Raw genomic sequence first — 14,218 nt, 5'->3', positions numbered from 1 at the left:
CGCAAGGAGGCAGAAGGATCAGGGGGGTCAGCGTCAGAGGAGAGTAGAAGGGAGGAGGCCCAGGGGGGCAGAAGGACCCAGAGACGTAGGGAGAGGCGAAGGAGGTGGAGCAAGGCTAGGGTATTAAGCTGGTGTGCAAGAGGCGGGGACTCAGACGGGTCTTCGCCGACCTAGAGCAGAAGGTGTAGAGCTGCACGCTGCAGTTCGGAAATGAAACCTATAACTCAATAAAGACTCTTTTAAAGTGGACGCTGTGTGGCGTGGTCCTATGTGAGCTGGGACCTGGTAGCAGCTCTGACAGTAAGACCCGTCTCTTCAAAGCTTCAGAAACCTGAAACCTCGCAGCGGGAGCAGAAGCCGCTAGGGGAGGAAGAGGGGTGTCTGTAAGCGAGCTCACAAAGGTTAGCAAGATGACGGAAGAACAGAGGATCTCCGCGCTGCAAGAGGCAGTGACCCAGTTGTCCTCAGAGGTATTGGCTTCCAAGAAACGGGAGGAGGAGACTACAGCCGCCTACAGAGACCTACACGCCAGGTTTGAAATGCTTGTTAAGCAAGGGCAACCGGGACCCAGACCGGAGGGCGTGGGATTGGCACGGAGAGCAGGAGGGCTTGTGGCTCACTTCGATGGGACTTTGCAACAGTACCCTAATTTTAGAGCAGACGTAATGTGCGCACTGCAACTGCTGGCAAAAGACTTTAGAGATGAGGAAGAGAAGGTGGGGTTCATATTGTCCCATTTGCATGGGGATGCCAAAGCCTGGCTGCGCAATTTGTGGAGGGATAAAGATCCGGCGCTTCAGAATGCAGATGCCTTTATCAAAGCGATGGATGCGTGTTTTTTGTCTACTATTGATGTGGATCTTGCCAGACGGGAGATTCATGGACTAAAACAAGGGAGGGCGAGCGTCCGGCAGTATCACGCCCGATTTTTTGCGCTGGTCAGTGCTTTAGAATGGGATCGGGATTCGCCCCCTGTCAGAGACCTCTTCTGGGAGGGTCTAAGTTCAGCGGTTAAGGATGAAATTGCAAGGGGGGAGAGGCCCCGAAGCACGCAGGAGGTGGTCCAAAGGGCGCTGACTGTGGGGGTGAGGCTGGAAGAACGTCCATGGTGCAGAGATGAAGGACGTGGAGGGCGCGAAGCAGCGAGAAGTTTCTCTTTCGTTCCGAGGGAAGCAGCGCGTGCGCAATCCACACCTCCGCCAGGAGGGGGAGGGGAACCGATGGAGGTTGGAGGTGCAAGGGCTCAGTCAGCAGCCAGAGCCCTAGCACCGGCAGCAGGGAAAGCGAAGCCTCCTAGAGGGAACAGGAAGTGTTACATCTGCGAGGATCCAGGCCATTTGGCGAAGGAGTGTCCCCGGAGGCTCCACAAGCACACTGCAGCCTCAGCAATGGTGACTGCAGGAACGCAGCAAGGAGAACCACAGCAGGGAAACGACGATGTCTGGCTGGAGACGGAGGCACTGGGGCCCAGCCAGACGCATCTGTGAAGCAGTCCCCAGCAATCTTGCAACCCACGGATCCCCTCCCACCCAAACCAGTAGTGCAGCTCACAGCATCTCTCCAGCTACCCGACGGCGTCACTATCGAAGTGCCGCTTTCTGTGGATTCTGGAAGCAACGCAGACTTTATAGCGCAGAGCTTTGTGGAGCAGCACGCTATACAGCTATTGCCTGCCACTCTGCCCCTGCAAGTCGTCACAGTGGATGGCAGAGAGTTGCTAGGGGGGCAGGTGGTGAAGCAGACGCCACCGATGGTGATGCGCCTTGGCAACCACAGGGAAGTCATCAGTTTTAATGTCACCCAACTGTCGGACACGCCCATTGTGTTGGGCATGAGTTGGCTGGACAGGCACAGTCCGACACTGGCTTGGTACCAGAGACAACTGATCTTCGGCTCCTCTTATTGCGCAGAACACTGCATCCTGCCCCGACGGGAGGGAGAGGAGGAGGAATCACAACTGCAGTTGGGAACGTTGCAAGCGGTCCCCCACAAATACGCGAGCTTTTTGGAGGTCTTCTGCGAGAAGGAGGCGGACAAGCTACCCCCTCACCGGCCATATGACTGCAAGATTGACCTCCTACCGGGGGCGACGCTGCCGAAGGGGCGGCTATACTCCATGTCTGAAGATGAAATGCAGGAACTCAAACAGTTCATCGAGCATAATCTGGAGCGTGGCTTCATCAGAGAGTCCAAGGCAGTGGGGGGCAGTCCCGTTTTCTTCGTGAAAAAGAAAGACACGCCCCAAAAAAGACTAGTTGTGGACTACCGCCTTTTGAACCAGATGACCAAACCGTCTGATTACCCCATGCCCAGGATTGACGACCTCCTCGCGACGGTGCGCAAGGGACGCGTGTTCACCAAGTTGGACCTGCGAGGGGCGTACAATCTCATCCGCATGCGGGAGGGCGATGAGTGGAAGACGGCCATGTTCACACCGCTGGGCACCTACGAATACAGAGTTATGCCCTTTTGGATTACAAAATGGCTCTCACTGTTTTCAAGCTTTTATGCATCACGTGTTGGAGGGACTCCTCTACAAGACATGCGTCTGCTTCCTGGATGACATCCTGATTTTCTCTGACTCGCAGCAAGCTCACGACCGAGACGTGAGGGAGGTGCTCAGCAGGTTGCAACAACATAGACTGTACGCCAAGCTGGAGAAGTGCCAGTTCGACACGACGGAGGTGGATTTCCTGGGATACAAGTTGTCGGACAAGGGGATAGCCATGGACAGCACCAAGGTTCGTGCGGTATTGGATTGGAAAAGCCCGCGCAACCGGAAGGAGGTCCAGCGGTTTGTCGGCTTCGCCAACTTCTATCGCAAGTTTATCAAGGGGTTCGCGATGCAGACGGCAGCAATTACGGACACGCTCAGCTCCAAAAAAAAGAAATTCATCTGGACGGAGCAGGCGGAACAGTCCTTTCAAGCGCTCAAGCATCTCTTCGCATCGGAGAAGCAACTGCTGCATATCGACCCCAGTAAACCGTTGAGGGTGGAGACAGACGCGTCAGACAGAGCCGTGGGAGCTGTCCTGCTGCAGCGAGACCCGCAGGGGGTGTGGCGGCCGGGAGCGTTCTACTCCAGAAAGCTCAGCAAGTCGGAGCAGAACTACACCATCTGGGACAGGGAGTTGCTGGCCATTCATGCAGCTTTCAAGGCGTGGAGGCACTTCCTAATCGGCGCCAAGCACACGGTGCAGGTCTGCACGGACCACAAGAATCTGGAGCACTGGCGCACGGCTCAGTTCCTGAACCAGAGGCAGATACGTTGGGCGGAGTTCTTTGCTGACTTCAATTTCCGAATAGAGTACGTCCCAGGCGACACCAACATCATGGCGGATGCACTGTCCCGAAAACCGCAATACCTAGAAGAGGTGACGCCAGCGGCGGCCATGCACATCTTCGCACCGACGGCGTGGGCGTGTGCCTCAGCTACAGTAGACCTGGATGCGGTGCGACGTGCATTGCGGGACGACTCATTCGCGCAAGACAAGATGGCGGAACTGCTCAGAGGCACGGCTACCACGGACGAGTTCCAGGTGCGGGACGGCTTGCTCCTACGCAAAGGGGCTGTCTATGTACCAGGAGACGACCTTCGCGCCAAGGTACTGCAACAGTTGCACGACGCACCCACGGCCGGTCACTTTGGCACAGAGAAAACGATGGAATTAGTCGCGAGAGACTTCTGGTGGCCCAGGCTGAGAGGAGAGGTCGCGGACTACGTCGCGAGGTGCGACACCTGCCAGAGGGCCAAGCCGGTACACAGACCACCGGCGGGACTGTTAGAACCGCTGCAAACACCGTTTGAACCGTGGGAGAGGGTGGCCCTGGACTTTGTGACGGATTTACCCAGCTCGAGAGGCAAGACAGCTGTGCTAGTGGTGGTGGACTTGTTCACCAAGATGGCACATTTCATTCCGTGTGCGAAGGTGGCCACGGCGGAACAAACCGCCAAACTGTTCATAGATCACGTGTTCAAAGTGCATGGCCTGCCACGGTCTATCCTGTCCGACCGCGGACGCCAGTTCATCTCGTCTTTCTGGCAGAAGCTGATGGGTTTTCTAAATGTCAAGGTCAATCTGGCATCAGCAAGACACCCGCAGACCAACGGGCAAGCAGAGAGGGTCAATGCCATCATGCAGCAGTACCTGAGATGCTATGCCAATCAACAGCCTGCGACGTGGGTGGATTACCTGCCGCTAGCCGAGTTCGCTTACAACAACACGAAGCACGTGTCCACAGGAGTGACGCCGTTCTTTGCCAACAATGGGAGGAATCCCAGAACCTTCCCGGGACTGGAGAGAGTGGGGGAAGGAGAACCACAGACGGCGGACGCGTTCGCGTCAGAGCTGCAGGCGGTCCACGATCAACTCAGACGGCAGCTGGAGCTAGCTAAGCACGCCTACAAGGTGCAAGCTGACAAGCACAGGCGGGTTGGCGAAGTGATCCAAGTGGGAGACTGGGTCTGGTTGGCAGCCCACGCAGTGCCGACCAGGTCGCTTGCCAAGAAGAAGTTGGGGCACAAGCAGATCGGTCCGTACCAAGTCGAAGCGCAGATCAACCCGGTAGCCTTCCGACTGGCGCTGCCGGAGGGTTCCAGAATGCATCCGGTGTTCCACAGGTCGGTGCTCACTCCCTACAAGGCACCTCACAGGTTCCAGGAGCCAGGGACGGCGCCAAGTCCGCTCCGGGAACGGACGGAGACGCGGGAGGTGAAGCACCAGGACCACATCAACGAGGTCACGGAGATTTTGGACTCCAGATGGGGGGAAGAGGGAGTCGAATACCTCTTAGCCAGAGAGGGCACCCGGGCCAGCGCCAATAGCTGGGTACCAGACTACGCTTTGGAGGAACCCCTGCTCAAGGACGAGTTTCATGCCCTCTTCCCACACAAACCCATGCCAGCGAGCTTCTTCGACGACTGGTTGTTCACACCCACACTTTCTTCCAGCACGTTCCATGGATTCGACTCAGAAGGGGAACCCGCACGGAGCACCCGTTCCCCAGAAGGTTCACCGGCAGGTTCGGCATCAGGCAACTCGTATTGGTGGGACGATCGACCAGAGGAGCGATGGCGCAGGAAGTGGCTGGAGATGCCAGGTCGAGCGACCGACGCAGAGACTGACATGGACGTGTTCGGGGAGGACCTCGGGTTCGAGCACGGCGGTACAGAGATGGAAGAGCAACAAGTCCACGTCGACGACCGCGAGGGGGAAGACTCGGAGGTCTTCAGTTGGCGGCCACCCACGGGGAGCGACCTGTATCCAGCATTCCCTCCCATGATGATGGAGCGCCCAGCACCCACACCTGACAGCGGGGAGGGGGGAAGGGGGGGCTTCGAGGGGGGGATGGATGTCAGGGGTTCAGAAGCAGAGACGCAGAGAAGGGTGGAAACAGAGAGCGAGGGGGAGGAAGCCGAAGGGAGAATGAGTGATGATGACGACCCGAGATCTCCAAGCCTAAGCAGTGAGTCAGAGGACTCCCAAAAGGGAGCCCCAGTGAGCAGAGCAAGGGGGGGATCCGGGGGGACACCCCAGGAGGAAGGGAACAGAGGAGATTCAGAGAGCAGCAGCTGGAAGTCGGGACCCACGCTCATAACTGAGGGCGGCAGCAGCTGGAAGTCGGGACCCACGCTCAAGACTGAGAGCAGCAGGGAGGAAGGTAGCCAGGCATCGGGTTCCGGAGGCTGTCAGCAGGAGGGAGGGCACGAGTCAGGGGTGGTCACGCCCTCCTCAGAGAGCGAGGCAACGGTTAAGAGGAAAGTAGAGAGTTGGGCGCGCGCGCCAAGTTCAAATGCAGCGGAAGCTGGAGCAGTAAGCAGCCCGGAGAGTGAGCCAGGTCCTAAAGCCCGCCGCAAGGAGGCAGAAGGATCAGGGGGGTCAGCGTCAGAGGAGAGTAGAAGGGAGGAGGCCCAGGGGGGCAGAAGGACCCAGAGACGTAGGGAGAGGCGAAGGAGGTGGAGCAAGGCTAGGGTATTAAGCTGGTGTGCAAGAGGCGGGGACTCAGACGGGTCTTCGCCGACCTAGAGCAGAAGGTGTAGAGCTGCACGCTGCAGTTCGGAAATGAAACCTATAACTCAATAAAGACTCTTTTAAAGTGGACGCTGTGTGGCGTGGTCCTATGTGAGCTGGGACCTGGTAGCAGCTCTGACAACTACTTTTTTTAATACCCTGCCCATCTAGCTAGGTTTCCCCAGCCACTCTGGGTGGCTCCCAACAGATTAAAAACACAATAAAACATCAAACATTAAAAACTTCCCTAAACAGGGTTGTCTTCAGATGTCTTCTAAAAGTCAGGTAGTTGTTTATTTCCTTGACATCTGATGGGAGGGCGTTCCACAGGGCAAGCACCACTACTGAGAAGGCCCTCTGCCTGGTTCCCTGTAACTTCACTTCTTGCAATGAGGGAACCACCAGAAGGCCCTCGGAGCCGGACCTCAGTGTCCGGGCTGAATGACAGGGGTGAAGATGCTCTGTCAGGTATGCAGAGCTGAGGCCGTTTAGGGCTTTAAAGAGCAGCACCAACACTTTGAATTGTGCTCGGAAATGTACTAGGAGCCTGTGATACTTTAGGACTGGTATCATATGATCCCAGCAGCTGCTTCCAGTCACTAGTCTAACTGCCGTGTTCTGGATTAGTTGTAGTTTCCAAGTCACCTTAAAAGGTAGCCCCACGTAGAGCTGCCACCATGCATAATTTTATAAACTTCTGTCTTGTCTCACCTTACCTTTTCTGCAAACTAAAAAGTCCCAAATGCTGCAAGCTTTCCTTAAGGTAAAGGGACCCCTGACCATTAGGTCCAGTCGTGACCAACTCTGGGGTTGCAACCCTCATCTCGCTTTATTGGCTGAGGGAGCTGGCATACAGCTTCCGGGTCATGTGGCCAGCATGACTAAGCCGCTTCTGGCAAACCAGAGCAGCACATGGGAACGCCATTTACCTTCCCGCTAGAGCGGTACCTATTTATCTACTTGCATTTTGACGGGCTTTTGAACTGCTAAGTTGGCAGGAGCAGGGACCAAGCAACAGGAGCTCACCCCGTCGCGGGGATTCAAACCGCCGACCTTCTGATTGGCAAGTCCTAGGCTCTGTGGTTTAACCCACAGCGCCACCCGTGTCCCTAAGCTTTCCTTACATGGGAGTTTATCCACCCCTTTGATCTTTCCGGTTGCCCTTGTACTTCCATCCATTTTGATAAATATATGTGTGTGATTGTGTGCATTGCACATAGTTGTACAAATCTGAGTTGCTGAGAATTTCAGAAACATGCCCACCTTAATTTCTGTCTCAACCTCTGAATATTTTCCCGTTTGTCCCTTCCCTCTGTCCCCTGACATAAAGGAGGAGGAAAAGGATTTTGTAAATAAGCTTTCCATGTCTCTTTAATTTGTAGCAAAGAAAATCTCTTAACTAACCTAGTAATAATGCTACAATTGGATTTCAGCTCCCCCTTAGGAGAACAGACTGGACCAACGAGGGAACTATAAAGGAAAATGCTTAAATCATTCAAGGTTTAATAAGCAGGGTAGCAATACTAAGTGTTGAACATACACAGGGTTGCAAATAATCTTTTAGACAAGGAGACAGCAAAGGAAGAATGAAAAATTGTTTTAATTTAAGTCCAGCAAATTAAATGGATTCCAAAAACAAAAAAGCTGCCTCTTCCATTAACATCCTACTAGATTCTCCTATAATTTTTCCACCGCTGGAAATGCTTTTCTCACCCCTCCTTTTGATGGTCGTCTTCACAGCCTTTACAGCAGTGATCACTCTCTTTCAATATACATCAGCTGCCAAATCCCTCCCACCACAACTGTTATTTGCTGGAGAATATCCAAAAGATCACCATAATTAAGTCAGTGATCTTAAGTTCGTGATCTTTGTTTAAACGAGGTGATTTGCCGTTAAGCTCTTTGGCTCCATTTAAAAGGCGGGTGGGGGTGGAAATCAGATAATTTGCCAAGGAAACACAAGGGCTATCTTTGCACGTGTGCTGTAGAAAAGTCACAAGAGGAATCCCATTGCCAAGTCAGCTTTCCCAATCTGGAGCCATGGAGATTCCATTGGCTGAATATAAAATTGCCTGCTCTCTAATTGTTCACTGCTTTTTCATGTGTTTGTGACCTTCCAGACTCCATACTACAAGCCCTATTGTCCTTCACCACCGGAGATGCCGGCTGGATCTGATGGAAGTTGGAGTAATTGGGGAAGGGGCATACCTCAGTAGTAGTACGGACCTCCGAAACAAATTAAGTACTTAACCTGAGGTACCACTGTATTCTGGCTGCTCCTGACCTTGACATGCAAACTTGACATTAGCAGAGAGCAGGCTAGGACACAGTCAAAGCTCTCCGGAAGCACAAACAGGCAGGAAAGAGTTAATGGGGAAGAGGTGGGAGCTGAACCACTAAGTCTGAGGTCTTGGAGAATGGGAGGGCTCCAAGACAGAAAGCAAACAAAAGACCTAAGGTTCGTAAGCTCAGTATCTTCTGTCGACATCATAAGGAGTCTTCAGAAGGGTCATATTGACTAATGGCACCAGAGGCTTTGTTAGAGCTGGCCGGAGCTACAGTATCTGTTCATTTTTGCAATCAATCCACCTTTTTAATTAGCTACGCTTACTGTGTTTTCAAGCTGGGAACCTGGACTCCTGACAGATCCCTTGCATCTCCAATCAGGGCTGGGAGAAACTTCTGGTCTGAAATCCTGGGGAGCTGCTGCCAATCAATACTGTCTGAATGAACAAGGCAGCATCCCATGTTTCTTGAGCTAAGGACTGAGGAGCAATCTCTTTTTAAACAGATTTATATATGGATTTTGATTTATATATGGATTTTGGTTCAGAACTGATCAAGCGTTGCCCGTATTGGGCCAGCTCTTGCATCAAACACCCATTTATGCAGAAGGCACTCGCGCATTGCTGTTGCTTAAAAAAGCTGGAATACGTGCAAAATTCCAGCATTGCTGTTGCTTAAAAAAGCTGGAATACGTGCAAAATTACTTGGAAAAATATGTATACACTGGTGCCCCGCAAGACGAACGCCTCGCGAGACGAAAAACTCGCAAAACGAAAGGTTTTTTCGTTTTCGAGTTGCCTCGCAAGACGAATTTCCCTATGGGCTTGCTTCGCAAAACGAAGCTTGCCCCGCAAGCTCCGAGGACAGCGCGTCTTCCCCGCTGTCCCCGGACCTCTTTTGAAGCAAGGGGCGGCTGGGAGAAGTGATCTTCTCCCCGCAGCCCCAGGTCTGGGGACAGCAGGAAGCGCTTTCCGCTGTCCCCGGACCTCTTTTGAAGCAAGGGGCGGCGCGGAGAAGCTATCTTCTCCCCGCAGCCCCTTGCTTCAAAAGAGGGGACAGAGCGGCGCTTCCCCTCTGTCCCCGGACGGTCTCCATAGGAACGCATTGATTGATTTTCAATGCATTCCTATGGGAAACCGTGCTTCGCAAGACGAAAAACTTGCAAGAAGAAAAAACTTGCGGAACGAATTAATTTCGTCTTGCGAGGCACCACTGTACCATCCATATAGTACATACAAGAGTCAAGCCCCATGCAAGACTACATTTCTCCAGCACAATTTTATTAGTATGATTACATAAGCATTTTATACAGCTATGGGCATCTATTAATGTCCTGGTTAATTTAAGAAATATGGAGGATATATGCGTATAATATTATAACAATTAGCATAGTAATGCATATACAATAGAAGACATGGTTGCATTTTTTGTGGTACCAGTGAAAAAATGGCTTGCTTCTTGTTGAGTTTAAGATACAGTATGGGGATTAATAAAATACATGTTGATATGTTTGTTCCATCCTTACCCTGATCTATACTTTGGATATTGGGGTTACACTTGTTTCCAGTGCTGCTCATACCACACAATTGTTTTGTCCTTTAAAAAGTTTTCTGACTGTCTCCCAGGAGATAAGAAAGAGAGGCCTATCTCCATTGCAGGCCACCAGAACCAGTGGAAATGAGCAAGAGCCAGTGTGGTGTAGTGGTTAAGAGCGGTAGTCACGTAATCTGGGTAACCGGGTTCGCGTCTATGTTCCTCCACATGCAGCTGCTGGGTGACCTTGGGCCAGTCACACTTCTTTGAAGTCTCTCAGCCCCACTCACTTCACAGAGTGTTTGTTGTGGAGGAGGAAGGGAAAGGAGATTGTTAGCCGCTTTGAGACTCCTGAAGGGGAGTGAAAGGCGGGATATCAAATCCAAACTCCTCCTCCTCCTCCTCCTCTTCTTCTTCTTCTTCTTCTTCTTCTTCTTCTTCTTTCCCTGTGGAGATGCCACAACTCTGGAACTCACTTTGTTTTGGCTGTGCTCCATAAAGTTGCCACATTTCAGGTGTGGTTCTGGTGATAATCCATCTTGTAGCTCGGTGGCATGCAGATGGTCCCAGGTTTAGACCCCAGAATCTCCAGGTATTGCTGGGCATGTCATAAGAGCACAATAAGAGCTAGTATCCTGATCCTCTGGCCTACCTGGCAGCCAGGCGGTTTGACGAGACCAAGGCTCAAAATCCAAGGGTCCATCAGCACCAGCAAAGTCCCAAGTTTGAAATCCAAAGGCTGTAAAAAATTATTTTCTTACTAGATGATTCTGAAAACCTTTCTGTACTTTTGCTTTTTCATACCATAAACATGCATGCCAGACAAATCTGTTATCATGTCCTTTCAAATCTAAGATGTCTGCATTTTTCAATGTTGTCCATTCCTGGAGCCAACCAAGACAGGACACCTCATAATATAATTTTAAATCTGTCAAGGAGAAGTCACCTCACTCCTTAGCATCTGTTAATAAGTTGTATTTTATTCTTGGTTTCTACCCCACCAGATAAATCTAGAAATATCTTTTTGCCATTCTTTGAAGTGTCTTGCGCTGTTGATCACAGGTACCGACTGAAATAGAAATAATGTTCTTGGCAATACATTTGTTTTTATTACTGATATCCTTCCCCATAACGATAAGCTCATCCTTCCCCAAATCTCTAAGTTCTTCTTTATTTATTTCTAAGTAGTTGTGTATTTGTCTTTAAAAATATTTATGTTCTTAGCTGTCAACCATACACCTAAGTACTTAGCTTTTTTGCCCCATTGGTAATTCCGTGGTTCATTTTAAATCCTTTTTATATTGCTCTGTCACATTTTTTGCTAAGACTTTCATTTTATTTTTGTTTAATTTGAAACCTGCTACCTGACCAAATTCGTGGATCCTCTCCAAGACCCTCGGTATACTACTCCTTGGGTCAGTAAAAGATGTTCAGGGTCAATTCAGGTCCAAAGTCGGAATGCAAACCAGCATTAAGCCTGAAGTATAGTCTAGTGGAGGTCCAGGAATATCCACAACAAGGTAACTCAACATGGGCAGTTGAGCAGACACAGCATCTCAGCTCTGCTGCCCTCTTATACTGTGCCTGCTCATTGCAGCATCTGGGCTTGATGACCTTGACCCTCACCTGCTCTCAGCCTACCACAGCTGAGGACTCACATGCCTCCTTCTCCACGTGGCCAGCTAGATGAACTGGCCTGCCCCTCCTGGCCTGCCTCTGTATCCTGGAGTGCCCTGCCAGCTGTTCCCTATGACTCAGGAGCCCTCCTCCAGCTCTGGTGAGGGGTTCTGCTGCTCTGCTGCCTGTGTACTGGCCCCCGTCTCCTCCTCATCCTATATCACCTAATAATAATAAATAACAATAATAACAGCAACAACAATAATAATTTATTATTTGTACCCCACACATCTGGCTGGGTCTCCCCAGCCACTCTGGGCGGCTTCCAACAAAGATTAAAAATACATTAAAATGTCACACATTAAAAACTTCCCTGCCTTCAGATGTCTTCTAAAGGTCAGACAGTTGTTTATCTCTTTGACATCTGATGGGAGGGCGTTCCACAGGGTGGGTGCCACTACCTAGAAGGCCCTCTGCCTGATTCCCTGTAGCTATGCTTCTCACAGTGAGGGAACCGCCAGAAGGCCCTTGGTGCTGGACCTCACTGTCTGGGCAGAATGATGGGGGTGGAGACGCTCCTTCAGGTATATTGAGCCGAGGCTGTTTAGGGCTTTAAAGGTCAGCACCAACACTTTGAATTGTGCTTGGAAACGTACTGAGAACCAATGTAGGTCTTTCAAGACTGGTGTTATGTGGTCTCGGTGGCTGCCCCCAGTCTAGCTGCTGCATTCTGGATTAGTTGTAGTTTCCAGGTCACCTTCAAAGGTAGCCCCACGTAGAGTGCATCTCAGTAGTCCATGAGTACTACTTACACCAACCACTCCTTCCCCTTCCCCAACTTGCCCCTGTATGTCCGAGTCCTGGCAACATCCCTCGCTGAGATCTTCTTCCTCCTTCCTATAGTCTTGCCAGTTCATGACAGCTTGCAGGATGAGGCCAATGGCCCATCTAGTCCAGTATTCTGTTTTCACAGTCACTGGTATATCCAGCCACCATTTCTCTGTGCCCTGCCCTGGGACAGCTTCTGACTGTCAGTGAAGACAATACTTAGTTAGATGACCTATTATAATGCAGCTGCCTTTGTTCTTCTGTTCCAACTCACTGTTCATGTCGCTTTTGGCTGATAGATTTGTTACAAACTATGTTTTATTTCTGGTCTGGGATATTATTGCCGGTTTTATTAATGTTTATTAAAGTTGTGGTTATGTTTGATTTCTATCTCTCTGCGTTGTATTTTATCTTTTCCATATTCGAAGCTGCATTTTTATTTTTGTGCAAGGCGCCTTGAGGGAGTTCTGCTCATAAAGGTGGCCCTATAAATATTTTACAAATAAATAAGATGACATTAACATTTACATCACAACCTTATGCATGCTTATTTGGGCTTACGTTTTGTTGTGTTCTGTGGTTCTCAGGTGCAGAGATTGCAGTCCCTGTGATTTATATGCATGCTTCTTTAAAACATTGCTTCTCTGCATCATGGGTTTTGTAGTCAACGACTTTACTTTTCACAAACATCAAATGTGAAATGGAGTTACTGGGAAGAGTATCCACTCTGCAATTATGAGCAAGAATAACTGATATGAATGACATTACAGGTTAAGTTTGGCATGAAAACCTCATGTTCTGGGACCAAAATGACATTTTCAATGAATAACTCCTTTCCTTAGCTGTGAGCCCTCAGCAAAATCAGAATATCAGAATCTCTTGAAAGTGTTGTAAATGTGTTTGCCGGGCTTAATCTGACCATAGATACTTGGGGCTACCTTTGAAGGTGACTCAGAAACTGCAATTAATTCAGAATGTGGCAGCTAGACTGGTGACTCGGAGTGGCCGCCAATACCATATAGCACCGGTCCTGAAAGACCTACATTGGCTCCCAGTACATTTCCGAGCACAATTCAAAGTGTCAGTCCAGTAGACCTGAAGGAGCGTCTCCACCCCCATCGCTCAGCTCAGCCCGGACACTGAGGTCCAGCTCTGAGGGCCTTCTGGCGGTTCCCTCCCTGCGAGAAGTGAGATTACAGGGAACCAGGCAGAGGGCCTTCTTGGTAGTGGCGCCTGCCCTGTGGAATGCCCTCCCAGCAGATGTCAATGCAATAAACAACTATTTTACTTTTAAAAGACAACTGAAGGTGGCCCTGTTTAGGGAAGCTGTTAATGTCTGATGCTGTATTGTTTTTAATATTCGGTTGGGAACAACCCAGAGTGGCTGCGGAAACCCAGCCAGATGGGCGGGGTATAAATAATAAATTCTTATTATTACTCAGTTCTCCACTTTCCACTCTGGGTAGCTCAGTTAGTTAGTGTGTGAAGCTGATAATGCCAGGGTTGCAGGTTCAAACCCCATTTGGGACAGCTGCGTATTCCTGCATTTCAGGAGGTTGGCGTAGACGATCCTCAGGATCCCTTTCAACGCTATGATTCTATGATTCCTTTTTGAAGAAGCCTTGTAAGTCTTGATTTTTCACACCAGTCTGTATCCGTCTTCGATTGTGACATTGTTTTCACATCTGAAATGGTTTTAATTGCTGCCATACCTGAAATTGTTTTAGCCATTTCTATTTATTTATTTTTATTTTATTTTTGCTGATGAGTGTTTGCTAGGGAGCAATTCCTAAACGGAATTAAATAAATAAATAATAAGCCAGGCTCGGAGATCGAAACAGCTGAACAAAAAAACCCCCAAAACAAAACAAAAGCCTGGGCTCTTTTAATAACATTGAGATGTGCTATTAAGAGTCAAAGATATCATTTTGCCTTAATAATCT

Source organism: Podarcis vaucheri (genome assembly GCF_965113315.1).
Source record: "Podarcis vaucheri genome assembly, chromosome: 4".
NCBI classification, from domain to species: Eukaryota; Metazoa; Chordata; class Lepidosauria; order Squamata; family Lacertidae; genus Podarcis; species Podarcis vaucheri.
Note: the sequence above shows the minus strand (reverse complement) of the source record.